At 40.7% G+C, this 14,563-nt stretch overlaps 1 protein-coding gene across 6 annotated transcripts in view; it reads right to left on the bottom strand.

Moving 5' to 3' along the window:
* The window catches only part of UBE2E2 (ubiquitin conjugating enzyme E2 E2), a 366,525-nt gene that overhangs the window by 192,991 nt on the left and 158,971 nt on the right, over positions 1-14,563 (bottom strand). The window lies entirely within an intron of this gene.

Consider the following 14,563-nt stretch of genomic DNA (forward strand, 5'->3'; position numbering starts at 1 on the left):
ACATCCTTTGGAGAATGTCTTTAGCACATGAAACTGAAGAAATATATGTGTCCAAAACAATTGGGGAGTTTGGGAAGAAAACAGCCCATGAATTCAAAATATCACTAAGTATGGTCGCTTTAAGATTTGGACTGGGCTTTCCGGCCGACCTTTCTCCGCCTGTGAGGGCCCTGGCTTTATAAGGAAGCTATATGCCAAGACGGATAAGTGAATTAAATTGAATGCTCGGTGGCAGACTTTGGCAGGCAATTCATCACCAGGGAAGTCTCAAGTACTGCTGGCTGGATTTTAAAGTACTTTGTCTAACTAGGCTGGACACGCCTGCCTCTGGGCACACACATTTTCTTTAAGTTAGCAGGAGAACTGCTTCGTCAGCCCCTCTTTCTTACAGTCAACTCAATTATCATGGTCTCGGAAGACAGCGTTAGCACGGATAACCTCGGGGATAATTTTTAGGAAACTCATTTTAACTGTTAGTTTCAATCTCCTCTTTAACCAAAATCTTTTATTTAGCAACCCATAAATCATCAAATTTGTTTGAGCTCTTTTACAAATCATCAAATTTGTTACTCTGTAGTTTCAACTGGATGCCTAATGATAACAATATAAAAAACTCCTGCTTACTAAATGTGCCCTTGAAAACTGTTTTCTCATTTTTCCCAATAACCTCATAAATTAGGCATTGTTCTCTCCATTTTAACAGATATGGAAATGGAAGCTTGCTCAGAGAGTTAAACAGAGCATTCTGAGATCAGACAAGTAGTAAGTGACAGAGCCAGGATCTGAACCTAGGGCCTGACCTGCCCTTTGCAGTATGCTGCATCATTTCTACGAAAAAAGGAAGAAACAAAAAAGGGAATCAAAAAAGGCAGGCAGCAAAAGACGGAAGAAGAAAACTGGAAAACACATTGGCAAATCTTTCTTTTTAATTTTTATTTTTATATTGGAGCATAGCTGATTAACAATGTTGTGTTAGTTTCAGGTGTACAGCAAGGTGATTCAGTTATACATATACATATATCCATTCTTTTCCAAATTCTTTTCCTATTTAGGTTATTACAGAATGTTAAGCAGCGTTCCCTGTGCTATACAGCAGGTCCTTGTCGGTTATCTATTTTAAATATAGCAGTGTGTACATGTCAATCCCAAACTCCCTAACTATCCCTCCCCCCGGCCTTCCTCCCAGTAATCCTAAATTTGTTCTGTAAGTCTGTTTCTGTTTTGTAAATAAGTTCATTTGTATCATTTTTTTTGTTTTTAGATTCTGCATATAGCGAATCATGTGATAGTTGTCTTTCTCTGTCTGACTTACTTCACTTAGTATGATAATCTCCAGGTCCACCCATGCTGCTGCAAATGGCATTATTTCGTTCCTTTTTATGGCTGAGTAGTATTCCACTGTATATATGTGCCACATCTTCTTTATCTATGCCTCTGTCGATGGACGTTTAGGTTGCTTCCATGTCTTGGCTATTGTAAACTGTGCTGCAATGAACATTGGGGTGCACGTATCCTTTCGAACCATGGTTTTCGCTGCATATATGCCCAGGAGTGGGATTGCTGGGTTATATGGTAGCTCTACTTTTAGTTTCTTAAGGAATCTCTATACTGTTCTCTACATTGCCAAATCTTTATGAACGGCATGACCTTGGACAGACTAACACTGGCTTTTACTTTTTGGTACCACCTTCAGGCAGCTGATATAAAACTTCTAAGTGACCCTGTTTTATACTCAAGTTACTGTCTTTATTCATTTTTTAAAACAAACATACATTCAGATTCTTACTAAGATGATCTTCATGGAGAAAAGTGTCATTAAAGACGCTAAGACTTTAACATGGCACCAGGTATGGAAAACTCAATAAACAGTCAGTTCTTCTGAGTGGCATCAGCACTGCCATGAATTTCTGTTATCGTGATCTATACTGGAGTCGGGGATAAAAGGGTGTCTCCAAATGACAGATCACGCAAATTTACAAATACCTAAAATGAGTAATATTGGGAACTAGAAGTGTTTCTAAGTAAAGCTAAAAGCCACCTCAGTCTCACTCAGACCTGCTTCATGTTCCTCCTCTGCTCCCCACCTCAGTGAATGGCCTGTTATTGAGACTGCCAGCCAGCCGACAGCCTGCACGGCTCTCAACGCCTCCGCTGCCTTTCAACTATTACTGACGTTTAGAATCCTTGAGGAAAGTCCTGAACAGAATTTTACAGGGGAAAACCAGCTGAAAAAGTCATAACTCTGCATAACCATCTGCCAGGACCCAGACTTCCTGCTAGCTGGTAAAAACTAACAACATGGGCTTCCCTGGTGGCGCAGTGGTTGAGAGTCCGCCTGCCGATGCAGGGGACACGGGTTCATGCCCTGGTCCGGGAAGATCCCACATGCCGCGGAGCAGCTGGGCCCGTGAGCCATGGCCACTGAGCCTGCGCGTCCGGAGCCTGTGCTCCGCAGCGGGAGAGGCCACAACAGTGAGAGGCCCGCGTACCGCAAAAAAAAAAAAAACCAATAACAACCTAACAACGTGCTGTGATTGAAAAACCATTTCTGTGTGTCAGAGGACCAGACTTTTGACTGATACCCGCCATTAAGGAGAGCTGGGACTTCAGGGCTAAAGAAAGGCACCAGACACAGTGTTGGATGTTTTCCATAACCCTGTTTTTCATTCTTACAGCTCAGTGAGGGAAGTGTATCATTCACGCTTTAAAAAAAGGATGCAAAGGCTCAGAGAGTTAGATACCCTGCCCAAGTTTACGAAGCAAAAAGATCTGGAATTCAAATCTCAATCTGTGTACCACATTATACTATACCATATGACTTCCCATCTATAAAATTTTTAAAGAAAAACAAACCCAAGGATATTGTAGAGAAATCTGTGGCTGTATTTCTCAAAAATGCACTGAGTATAAGCAGCATCAACTTTGTCCACACTTTATATCACATCAGAGAAACACCTAAATACCTGAGTCAAAGTATACAAGCCAAATTTCCTAATACTAACAAAGTGGCTGAGAAGAGTGGGACACAGACTGTGGTAAACTACTCGTATCTCCAATTCCCTTGGACTCAATATAGACACAATAAAATATAATTTGACAGTGCAGAAAACCGAAGAAAATTTACAGGCAAAGTCTCTCAGCCTGTTGCCAAAGGAGTGTGGAGCACAGACATATTAGGCCTGACAAATATTTGAAAGCTGAAGTTGGCAATTATCTTAAACACAGAGCATAAAATCATGCTTCTTAAACTGCCAAAAATGCTGACTTAAAAAACAAAATATCTTTGTGAAACAAGGTACGTGGGACTGCTATGAACACACTCATAAAACAGAATTAAAAATAAGAAAACCAGCAGACAGTTTTAACCCTTTGCTTGTTCAATTCCAAATGCAATATTTCTAATAGTCGTTCAAGTGATCTATTCATCAAATAACAAGGAAAACTCACAGCTCAATGCAGGAACAATTGGTTTATGTGCTAAAAAATGATGATAAGCCTGTGGGTTATGGGTAGTAAGTCTAAGGTAATTCCTACCCGTTACAGAAACACTCCACTGATTTGGGCATTTATTTTTGATAAATGCAGAGTTACGTGGGGAGGGAGGGGTGGGAAGAAGAGATTAAATATTGGCAGCGAATCTTATTGCACTCACATAAAAAGCCAATGTTCCAGAAATACCAATACAGATATTCCTCCTATGATATTCCGACATGCAGAATTTCATTACTACTGAGTTTAGAAATAAATGTATTTGTGTGTGCTTGCACGCGTGTGTGTGTGTGTTTGTGTAATCCAACACCATTCTCTTAGAAAGTAATGTCAAAGGAGGGGGATCAAGAGATTAGGGGCAGAGGTTCTGTTTCTGAAATACAATCAGTAGTATTTTGCACCCAGTCCCTGCACAGGACTGCAGAGAAAATGGGACAGCGGGGAGAGAGGCAGGAAGAAAGAGATACACAGAGAAGCAATCATGAGAGCCCACCAATGGTCCGCTGTCTGGTCACTGACACAGCTGATTCTCCCCTTGGTGTAAGCAGAGAGTGCTTTTTGTCTGTTCTCTTGGCTTATCTTTAAAGTCACTACTATCCTACTACGGCATTCATCACACATAATTACTCTGAGGATTTAACAGGCTGATGACAGAGCCCTGTTATGTGGCTGCAGTGTTACTCCATGGGAAGCTGAATGTGTGTGTTCCGAGTGAACAAAGAACTTTTCAATACACTGTTGTATCACTTGACATCCACAATCCACAAACAACTGAACAAAACACAAGGTTGGATTTTAAAATTAGGCCTTGGCAATTAATGGCACAAGACTCATTTTACTAGATTCCAGAAAAGCGAAACTGCAGATGTGTGAAAGATGTGCAGTGTTCATCTGCTTCTGACAGTCACTGCAACGTCCATGAAGTCCTGCCTACGGGTATTTCTCTGAATGCTCAGATCAAGCACTGCAAAGGGCAAGTTAAGAGATAACTATACAAAAATAATTACATCTATTCAAGAAGTTACATTCATTTCAGTTTCATGAAGGTTTTTTTTTGGTAATCTTTGCCCAATTTTATGAAAGAACTTTTGTTAATTTAATTCTGAATAAGTATAAAGCATTTACAAAGCAAGCTCCAATACCTCCCAGCAAACCAGCCTGCCACTGCCACTCACTTTCTGAAACACACATCCAGTTTGCACCTGTGGCCACCACGGACCCTTTCCCTCAGGCGCCTTTAGCCCGTCAAGCTTGAGGCGGGTCAAGGATGGCTGGGCTGTGGTTGTACTCTGGCGGGGCTCAACCACACCCAGGGTTAGTGTCCAAACAGGCATCAGAGTAAGGCCACGGGCTCACTCTGAGCCTTCACCTGAGTGTCACAACCACTAAGGGTCTCGTGCTGGATCAGACGGCAGATATTCTGGAAAGTTACTGAAATCAAAACGAGCCTTTGTGCTACTGCTAATATATGCCCATTTAAAAGCACATGACTAGAATATTAACTTTATTTCATATATTGTAATTCTAATGACATCTCAGCTATATGCCTAGAGACAAATGTCAGATAAAATTATTTTTTCTATTCTGTATTTAATAAAAGGATATATATATATATATATATATAGTTTTTTTTTTTTTCCCTGCAAAGAATATCCAAACTAAAGACGGTTGAAAATCTTCAGGACATTGTACCTAAAATAACGAATGTATTTCTGAAATACAAAATATCAGCTCCTGGATTAAAGTTCTTAAAACATTTTCTAAACATTATCAATCCTGACCCTTACCTAGTACTCATGTTTTAAGGAGTACCCACTAATTTTTAGTGAAACTAGAAAATCTGAAAAGCGTTCTGGCTGAAATCGTTTTTTACCCAACTGTTGGCGTACTTCATTTGGAAGTACCAGTGATTACCAAGTAGGAACTCTGTCCTGGGGCTGATACTGCTTGGAAGCAACACCCTCGTCTTATTCTAAGTTTATATTCTTTGCCAATAAAGACAATGTGAGTTACCAAGGAAGGGGCCCAGAGTGACAAATGGGAGAAATAAAATACAAAGAAGACTGGAAACCAGTTTCAATGAAATATAATGGGCTTCTCTGGCTATGCCCCAGCACCTGCATAACTGAATAAGAAAAATTTTTGAGGGATAAAGGGGACAGGAGGTAAAAATTGAGAACTGTACAGATTCCCTACAGCATGGTAGTTGAGAGCACCAGCTTTGCATCACACTTGACCAGGGTGCAAATAAAATCCCACTTTGTTTCCACTTCATAGATATGTGATCTTAAGTAAATGGACTCTGCAGCCTCAGTTTCCTCATCTGAAAAATGGGGATGACAATATTTATGTCATAGAATTTCCAGAATTAAATTGGATCATAGATGGTAATATGCCAAGCAGAGTACTTGGCACAGAGTAAAGTGAATCAATAAACAGTGGCCGCTGCTATTATTATTGTTTTGATTATTTCATCCATACTTCTTCCCTAGCCTACAAACCGTTTGCTTGCTGCCCCGGGCTCATCTTTTCACCACCTTTTCACCATACTCCAGCCACCCAGTCTTCTTTCTGCTACCTGATTCCTGCCCTAGGGTCTCTGCAGTGGTCTCTCCACCTAGAATGTCCTTCCCAAAGATATTAACATGATGATTCCTTCTATGACAACCAGGGCACAGCTTAACTATCCCCTCCTGAGAGAGGACCTCCCTAACCATCCACTCTAAGGGAACACCACTCATTCTCCAGCAGAACCCCAGGTTTTACTTGTCTGCAGAGCATGGATTCACTTCTGATATCTTCTTATTCACTTTGTGTCTGATTACTATCTGTCTCGCCACACTAGACTGCAAATTGAATGAGAACACAGACTTGTTCACAGCTGTATCTCCTGTACCCAGAACTAGTCCTAAGCACTAGCAGAAGCAGGAAGGAAGGAGGGAGAGAAGCAGGAGTGGATGAAAGGAGGGAGGGAGAGAGGGAAGGAAATCTGAGGCTGGAAAAAATGAATTTGATGCTTTAAAGGTTACTACAGTTTGACAGGGAACCCGGTTTTCTATATAAGTGGCCAGTAAGTGAATTCTCATACCTAACTGCAGTACTGAAAGGCATGGCATCATGAAAGCAGGGTTTCAGATATACACACATACACACACCCACATTCACATGGATACGTATGTCCACTTGCACATCTCAGGATGAACTCTAAGAGTGAGCTGCTGGCCACAGGCTCCTATCCACACGACACGTCAACTCATCCACTGTTATTTTTCCTCATCTATAAATTAAACGGCCCGCTTCATTCCTCTTCGTCTGTTTTCTGTTATGACTACATGTGGTTTATTAGGCAAAGAGATTAGTCAAGAATTCTGATCTGTAGGAATGTTTATGTTTTCTTCTAACAGAAACATGATTTCCCGACTTTGGTATTCTGGCAAATCTATTTTGCAAAATATAAGCTCAGAAACTCTGCAAAACTACATTAGCGGGGCTTCATAAAAACCTATCGGCAGCATTTGGTTTTATCGATGGAATGGCAATAGTTCAGACAGAAATATGTTGCCTTTTTCATGCTCCGAAGTACGAGAATGTTCAAGAGAAGAAGAGACCTGCCCTGCAGTAGAGGAAGGAGTGTAATTCTCAACTCAAGTGGCAAAGAAGGATGCAAGTACTTCAGCATAGTGAGAAAGAGTCCAGAAATCGTCTGTACAGTATTTTTTTCTTCCACTTTCACACTAGCAACATGTTAACGTAAATAAATATATTGCATAATGCAAATAGTGAACCATAAGTTATAACGGAAAGGTACTGCTTGGCAGGAAAAGAAAATTGAGCTGTGCACACGGTTTTGTAAGTAATTTGAATTGGTTTTTACACGTTAAATTTTTAATTTTTATTTTACTTCCAAGTTCATCATATACAGTTTTAATTTTTATCTAAGAAGAAAAAGTGTGTATTCTACTAGTTTTCTCATAATTACACTAATACTTAATAAACTATTTAATATGAAGTTTGTGTTTCTGAGACTTGATTTCAAGGTTTAAATCCAGACCATTTTAAAGAAATAAGATGCATCATCAACGTTAAGGCGTTGGCTATAAAACACTTTGCCTCTAGAATTTCTTGAAATCTCTTCGCAGAAAGACGGCATTTCTAATACTTTTCAGAAGACTTACTCTACTGACAAAGAAATAAAAAATAAACCTAGTAAAATGCCACTTTGACAATACAGAGTTGAGCTGAAAATGTTCACTTCAGCATATATCCCTTTAATATACATCACTATACCAAGTTCTCCATGAATGTACAGGGAAAAAGTAAAATTTGTCTTCTAAACTTTTCCAATCTGAAGTTGTCACTATCCTGTCTCTCCTAAGACAGGAGAATTCTGAGGTTCCTGGTGAAATGCCATCCATCTCCAAAGCTGGACAGAGCAGAAATACCAAGACAGTGAGATCAGACATTCTAAAACATCACGACTATTTTGGAAAAAAACAGACGGTGTTGAGGAATCCTACTTCCCAAGTTTCCTCGGTGCTCGTTTAAACAACGGAAACCAACAAGGCCATTCTTAGGTTCTGGACTATACCAAAACAGGCAGTGGACCAGATTTGGCTACTGGCTATAGTTTGCTGACCCCTGCTCAAAAGTTCTGTCATTGCGCAAAAGCAATCAAGTTCTTAGCTCTAACATTCACTTGTCCCTTTTCCTAAACCGTTCCATTGTTCCTCTAAGAACGGTGTTCTCAAATTTTAAATCACCTGAGGGCTTGTTAAAACACAGACCGGGGATTCCCTGGTGGCGCAGTGGTTGAGAGTCTGCCTGCCAATGCAGGGGGCGCGGGTTCATGCCCCGGTCCGGGAAGATCCCACATGCCGTGGAGTGGCTGGGCCCGTGAGCCATGGCCGCTGAGCCTGCACGTCCGGAGCCTGTGCTCCACAACGGGAGAGGCCCCGGCAGTGCGAGGCCACAACAGTGAGAGGCCCGCGTACCACAGAAAAAAAACCATAAAACCACAGACCGGAGGGCCTCCCATCCAGGGTTTCTGACTCAGTAAGTCTAGGGCAGGACTTGATAATTCATATTTCTAACAAGTGCCCAGGTGATGCTCAGGCTGCTGGTCCAGGGACCACACCTTGAGAACCACTGCTCTCAACTTCCTCAGTATTATCAGCAAAGTACAGTACATCCTCAGTCTTTTTTTAGAACATTCCCTCTACTCTCTGGACTCACCTGCAACGTATGTATCTTCTATCTGATATCTTGGGAGTCCTCATTGGCAGTTCTTCTCCCTCATCCTTCACCTCCAATAAAACGTGAAGTCACGATTATCCGACGTCCCAGAGACGTTTTGATCTACCCACTTCTATCCATCTTCCACCTCACTCCAGACTACCACCTTACTTTTCAACAGCCCTCCCGCTGTGCTCCCCACATGTACTCTGCCTCACTCCAAATATTTTGCAGAATGCATGCAGGATGATCCCTTTAAGATGAAATTCTTCCTTGCTTAAAACCACCCTGCTAAGGGCTTTCCAAGGCTGTACCAGATGGGGCCCCTATCACCTCTTCTGGCCTGGCCTGGTCCTCACGCTGCTCTGACCAGGCTCCTTCCCGGCCTCCATACTTGCTGTTCTCAGCCCAGGATTCTTTCCCTGTTCATTCAGTCAACACTGTTCATCTTCCACTTCCCAGGCGCAAGTCACATCCCCAGGAAAGCCATTCTTGACCCTTCCAGACCAGGCCAAGATCCCCACAATGTGTAGTTTTTTCTAACCATCTGTCTCCACGTTAAAATAATAAAAATAACTAACATTTCTTATACTAGGCATTGCTCCAAGACCTTCATACATTTCTTTATTTAACCTTCACAAAACCCCACAAGGTAGTTGCTGTTAGAACTCTCTCTTCTCCTCTTTCTCTCCTTTATTAAATAAACCACATGAGGGAACGGAGGCACAAAGAGTTAAACAGTTCACCCAAGTTCAACCAGCTAGTAAGTGGAAGAGACACATGCAAATTCAAGCCATCTGCCTCCAGACCATAAATACTGCCTCTCAAGAGCAGACAACTTGACTAGATTTTAATTTTCATGTGGTCAGACACCATGCAGACAGAGTTCACACAGAGCCTGGAATATATTAGGTACACGACTTGCTGAATGAATTAATTGATTATATTTTAGCAGAATATTATATACCATTCACTTGTCCACATTATTAAGGCTTATTTCCAAAAAGGGCTCTCCACCCTGCCACTGGTCTTAGCATAATCCATTACAGACTTTATCTTTAAACAACTGTAGTACCATCATTATGTGGATCAAGTGCTTTAATTCTTTTCACACCCAATATTTTTTATCGACATGCTAAGCCATTTCACCTACTTATATATATAAATGTAAGCCAGCATAAATAGAACATTAACATATTACCATATATGGTAACATATAACATAACATCTAATCCAGTTACTAAATTTCTGTGAAAATTATTTTTAGAGAGGAATAGGTATTCTTGCGGAGTATCTTTATATTCAAAGGGTACACAGCAGAGCAGTGACAGAGGGATAAAAATACTGTCTTAAATCACCACTGCATTCCATTTATTATTTTAAGACGTGATACATATATCCCTCACAATCCAAATTCTTCCAAACTCAGGAAACTGAACAAACTTTTTAAGACGGGGTTGTTTTCCTTTGCTATTCAAGCTTTCATTCCTACTCACTATCCGAAACTCAGGGACCAAAAATACTTAACTAATGAGGTCTCTTTCAGTATACAAAGTCAGGAACCAAACAGACTCAGATAGTAGAGCACACCTGAGTTTAATCTATTTTGAGATTTAAAATTAAGGAGGGCATGCCATTTGCTTTGGTTGTTTGTCCAAGAGAGGCACAGGCTGAAAAAAAAAAGGACAATGCGGATCACTGAGCACAGTGATCATATTTCTAAATCTCTCCATCACCCCTGGACACAGCACATGATAGATGTCCAACAAAAATTCTGATGAGCGCTTAATGTGTCAATACACAGGCAATATAGTGTTCTCATTCCTAAAGTACGGTTTACGTGTACATTATAAATTTATTTCAAACTTACTATTATTATGAAACTAGTACTTAAAAATATATAGCTTAGGGCTTCCCTGGTGGGGCGGTGGTTGAGAGTCCGCCTGCCGATGCAGGGGACGTGGGTTTGTGCCCCGGTCTGGGAGGATCCCACATGCCGCGGGGCGGCTGGACCCGTGAGCCGTGGCCGCTGAGCCTGCGCGTCCGGAGCCTGTGCTCCGCAACGGGAGAGGCCACAACAGTGAGAGGCCTGCGTACCGCAAAGAAAAAAAATATATATATAGCTTAACTATCTGTTAAGATAACTGGCAACTCAGGTTGATTTCTGGGAACTCCCTATTCATTAACCTTCAGTTAGGTAGTTAAGAACCTGCCTGTGGAATGTGCTAGCTGTATGACTTTGGGTAAGTAACCAATCACCCTCACACTTCAGACTTCTTGTATGAAAAATGGGGATAACATATCTACCACATAAGAGTTATTGTAAGGATTTAATGCTTCTAATGTACGTAAAGCAAACAGCATTCCACAAATACACAGTAAATAAGCATCCAGTAAGTATTAGCTGCTATATAGCTACTGTTACGTATACAGACATAAACTTGTACATTGACACTACTTATTACTTTACTAAAATGTGATGGTGACTACTGTGATTTAGATATAAATAAGTGCGAATGCCAAAAGCAAAGATATAATGATATTCTGTCAATATCTAACAGGTGGAAAACCACAGTAACAGTGAATCTGAGTTTTACATACCCTTTCAATGGATAGCTTGTTCAAGGGAGAAAACATCTACAAAGACAAATTAGAGAGTGTTTTTTAAAAGACATGATTTAAAATAAATAATCTCGTTGGGAGTCTGCTAAAACATACGCTCCCAAAAAACCCAAAAAACAAGAACCCAGCAAACTAAAGAAAAAATATCCACGTGAATATAATCTCCATATTCTTAGGAAATGTTGCCCTGCACAAAGGAAGCACAAAGTACTGAAGCATTTTTACAACAACAATTTCTCCAAGATGAATATAAAGAGCACTTAGAGACGATCCGCACAAGAACCCTCTGGAGTATCTGGAACCGATGACAGTCGGTAATACTAAAATGAAAACTGAAAAGTTAGAGGAAAATAATGTAAATGCCCTCACAAATTTCACAGAAGAAAAAGTCTATGCTTAGAATGGTTATGAAATAAATTTAAGCTTGAGAAAAATAGAGTTTAACGGGTCACCTAAAATCGCAAATGCATAATGATGCAAACACTTGGTTAACTGGGCAATTCAGAGTTCCATGATCTAGCTTCACTGAGCTGGTACCCTTGGACGCCGAGTATGGAGACCCCAGCCTGCCGGTCTAGGCGTGCCTGGGATTTCGCTCTTGTGACTTGGGCAGCTCCCGTTCACTCAGCTCTCACCCTACACGGAGGCCCTTCACTGCTGTCAGACTGCCCAGCCTCCACGTGGCCCTGCTCTCACTTGGAGACCTTAACTATGGTCTCTCCTCAGCATTCTGTTTTACTTGCCACCCCGCCACCTTGGGTTTTTGCGTTAAGAATAATTGATTACATTTTTATGGTGGTAAAATATATGTAACATAAAATTTACCATTTTAACCATTTTTAAGTGTACGATTTGGTGTCATAAGTATATGTGCAGCATTGTACAACCATCCCTACTATCCATTTCCAAAACTTTTTCATCATCCCAAACAGGAAGTCTGTACCCATTAAACAGTAACTCCCCATCTGCGTCCTGCCACCCCAGCCCAAGTAACCTCTACTATACTGTCCCTATGAATCTGCCTATTCCAGGTGCCTCATAAGTGGAATCACACAATACTAGTCGTTTTTAGTTACTCCTAAGGCTGTTTACAGTTCTACTTATTCTTCAAGTGAGCACTGACAACTCATACGGATCTTCCCTGATTGTATCACTGGATACAAATAGATGACTCTTAGATTATTCCAAGCATAACACCCATTCACCCACAGCCAGAAACCTAGCAGGCTTCGATAAACTGTTATGACAGATATATAGCATTTGGTATAATTCAAGACAGGGTAATTTCTGAGGCATCACACACGCTCCGTGATGCTTTTGACAAACTGCTCACCTTGGCCTACTGGTGCCTTCCTACAGCTCTGTCCAGCCCAACCCAACTCTACATAAAGGGACAGGGCAGAATGCCTCAATGCCTAACATTTAAACTAGCAAAACACTTCCACATACCCCATGCCATCCTATCAGAATTAGAAATAAGTGAACTCTGTATTCCCTGTCCTGTTATTCAACTCTCTCTCATCTCATGGTGAGCCCGTGATACCTACACAGCTCATGGAGTCCTTTCAATGCCTAAGCAAGTTACCCCCGCTGAATGGCCTCTGGCTTGAGAACTACTTTTTTATGAAAACAGATTTTTACCTCCCAGCTAGTTGACTCTGGCATGGTAATTGAAAGAAGCATTCTAATTAAAATGATTCCCGTTCAGACCGAAAAAAATTTATATGGGAACCAGTGTATTATTTAAAGAACTGTAGGAAAAAATCAGGGTGCCAACAGATAGCAAATAAAGCAAAATGCTTCAGTTTTCAAAAGGATGGGTTTTGCCTACCATTTAGAAAAAGGAGTGATGATTATTAGAATTCAGATATATTTTTAAACTCTTGCTAAGAGATCCGAATTTTCTTCTTTTAATAGGGTTTCAGGACTGAAGGAATTCTAAGAACACGGTATACCAGGATTTGCAAGACATTTGCTAAGCTATCATATGATATCCAAGATAGAGAAACAGGTGGATTTTTAGTTACGTCGAAGGACCAAACCCAAACAGTACTAATCAATGGTTTGAGATGGACTTGCAACTTGTAAAGTATCACATGCCTCGAACCTTCCCTAGTCCCCTTCAACACTTATCAGGTAATTTTCATGAAAGAACAAAAACAATCAATTTACGTATGTTACAAAGCTAGAAAGGGTAGTTAATATCAGAATTAATCTTTTCAAAAAGTTTGAATAAAAAAAAAAAGTTTGTAAAGAAGTGAAAACTATTGTCTAAGTTCCCCGTGCTGTACAATACATCCTTGGAGCCTATTTTACCCCCGACAGTCTGTACCTCCCCTCCCCGCCACCCCTATATTATCTGCCCCCCACTGGTAACCCCTAGTTTGTTCTCTGTATCTGTGAGTCTGCTTCTTTTTTGTTATATTCATTAGTTGGTGGTATATTTCAGATTCCACATATAAGTGATATCGTACGGTATTTGTCTTTCTCTGTTTGACTTATTTCACTAAGCATAATGCCCTCCAAGTCCATCCACGTTGCTGCAAATGGCAAAATTTCATTCTCTTTCATGGCTGAGTAGTATTCCACTGTATGCATGTATATACCACATCTTCTTTATCCATTCATCTATTAATGGACATTCAGGTTGCTTCCGTATCTTGGCTATTGTAAATACTACTGCTATGAACATTGGGGTGTGTGAATCTTTTCGAATTAGTGGCGTTTTTTTTTTTTTTTTTTTGGATATATACCTGGGAGTGGAACTGCTGGGTTGTATGGTTGCTCTATTTTTCGTTTTTTGAGACACCTCTATACTGTTCTCCACAGTGGCTGCACCAATTTACATTCCCACCTACAGTGTACGAGGGTCCCCTTTTGTCCACATCCTCTCCAACATTTGTTATGTGTGTTCTTTTTGATGACAGCCATCCTGCCAGGTGTGAGGTGATATCTCCTTGTGGTTTTGATTTGCATTTCCCTGATGACTAGTGATGTTGAGCATCTCTTCATGTAATCTCAGGCTCATTTTACACTTTCCCTCCCCACATCTGGAATCAGCTATTTCTCCGGGGACTTCTGGGTTCTTTTATTGGGGAATGGTAATAGCAAGATTAGGCACTAGATATACTCACTGCTACTGGGATGCCACTTCTTCTGGATCTTTCCTATGGACAGAACAGGAACTACATTTCTGCAATATCATGAGTTCGTATTGATA

The sequence above is a fragment of the Aethalodelphis obliquidens genome, unplaced genomic scaffold, assembly GCF_003676395.1.
Source record: "Aethalodelphis obliquidens isolate GAN/ISIS:26980383/991018 unplaced genomic scaffold, ASM367639v1 scaffold56, whole genome shotgun sequence".
Lineage (NCBI taxonomy): Eukaryota > Metazoa > Chordata > Mammalia > Artiodactyla > Delphinidae > Aethalodelphis > Aethalodelphis obliquidens.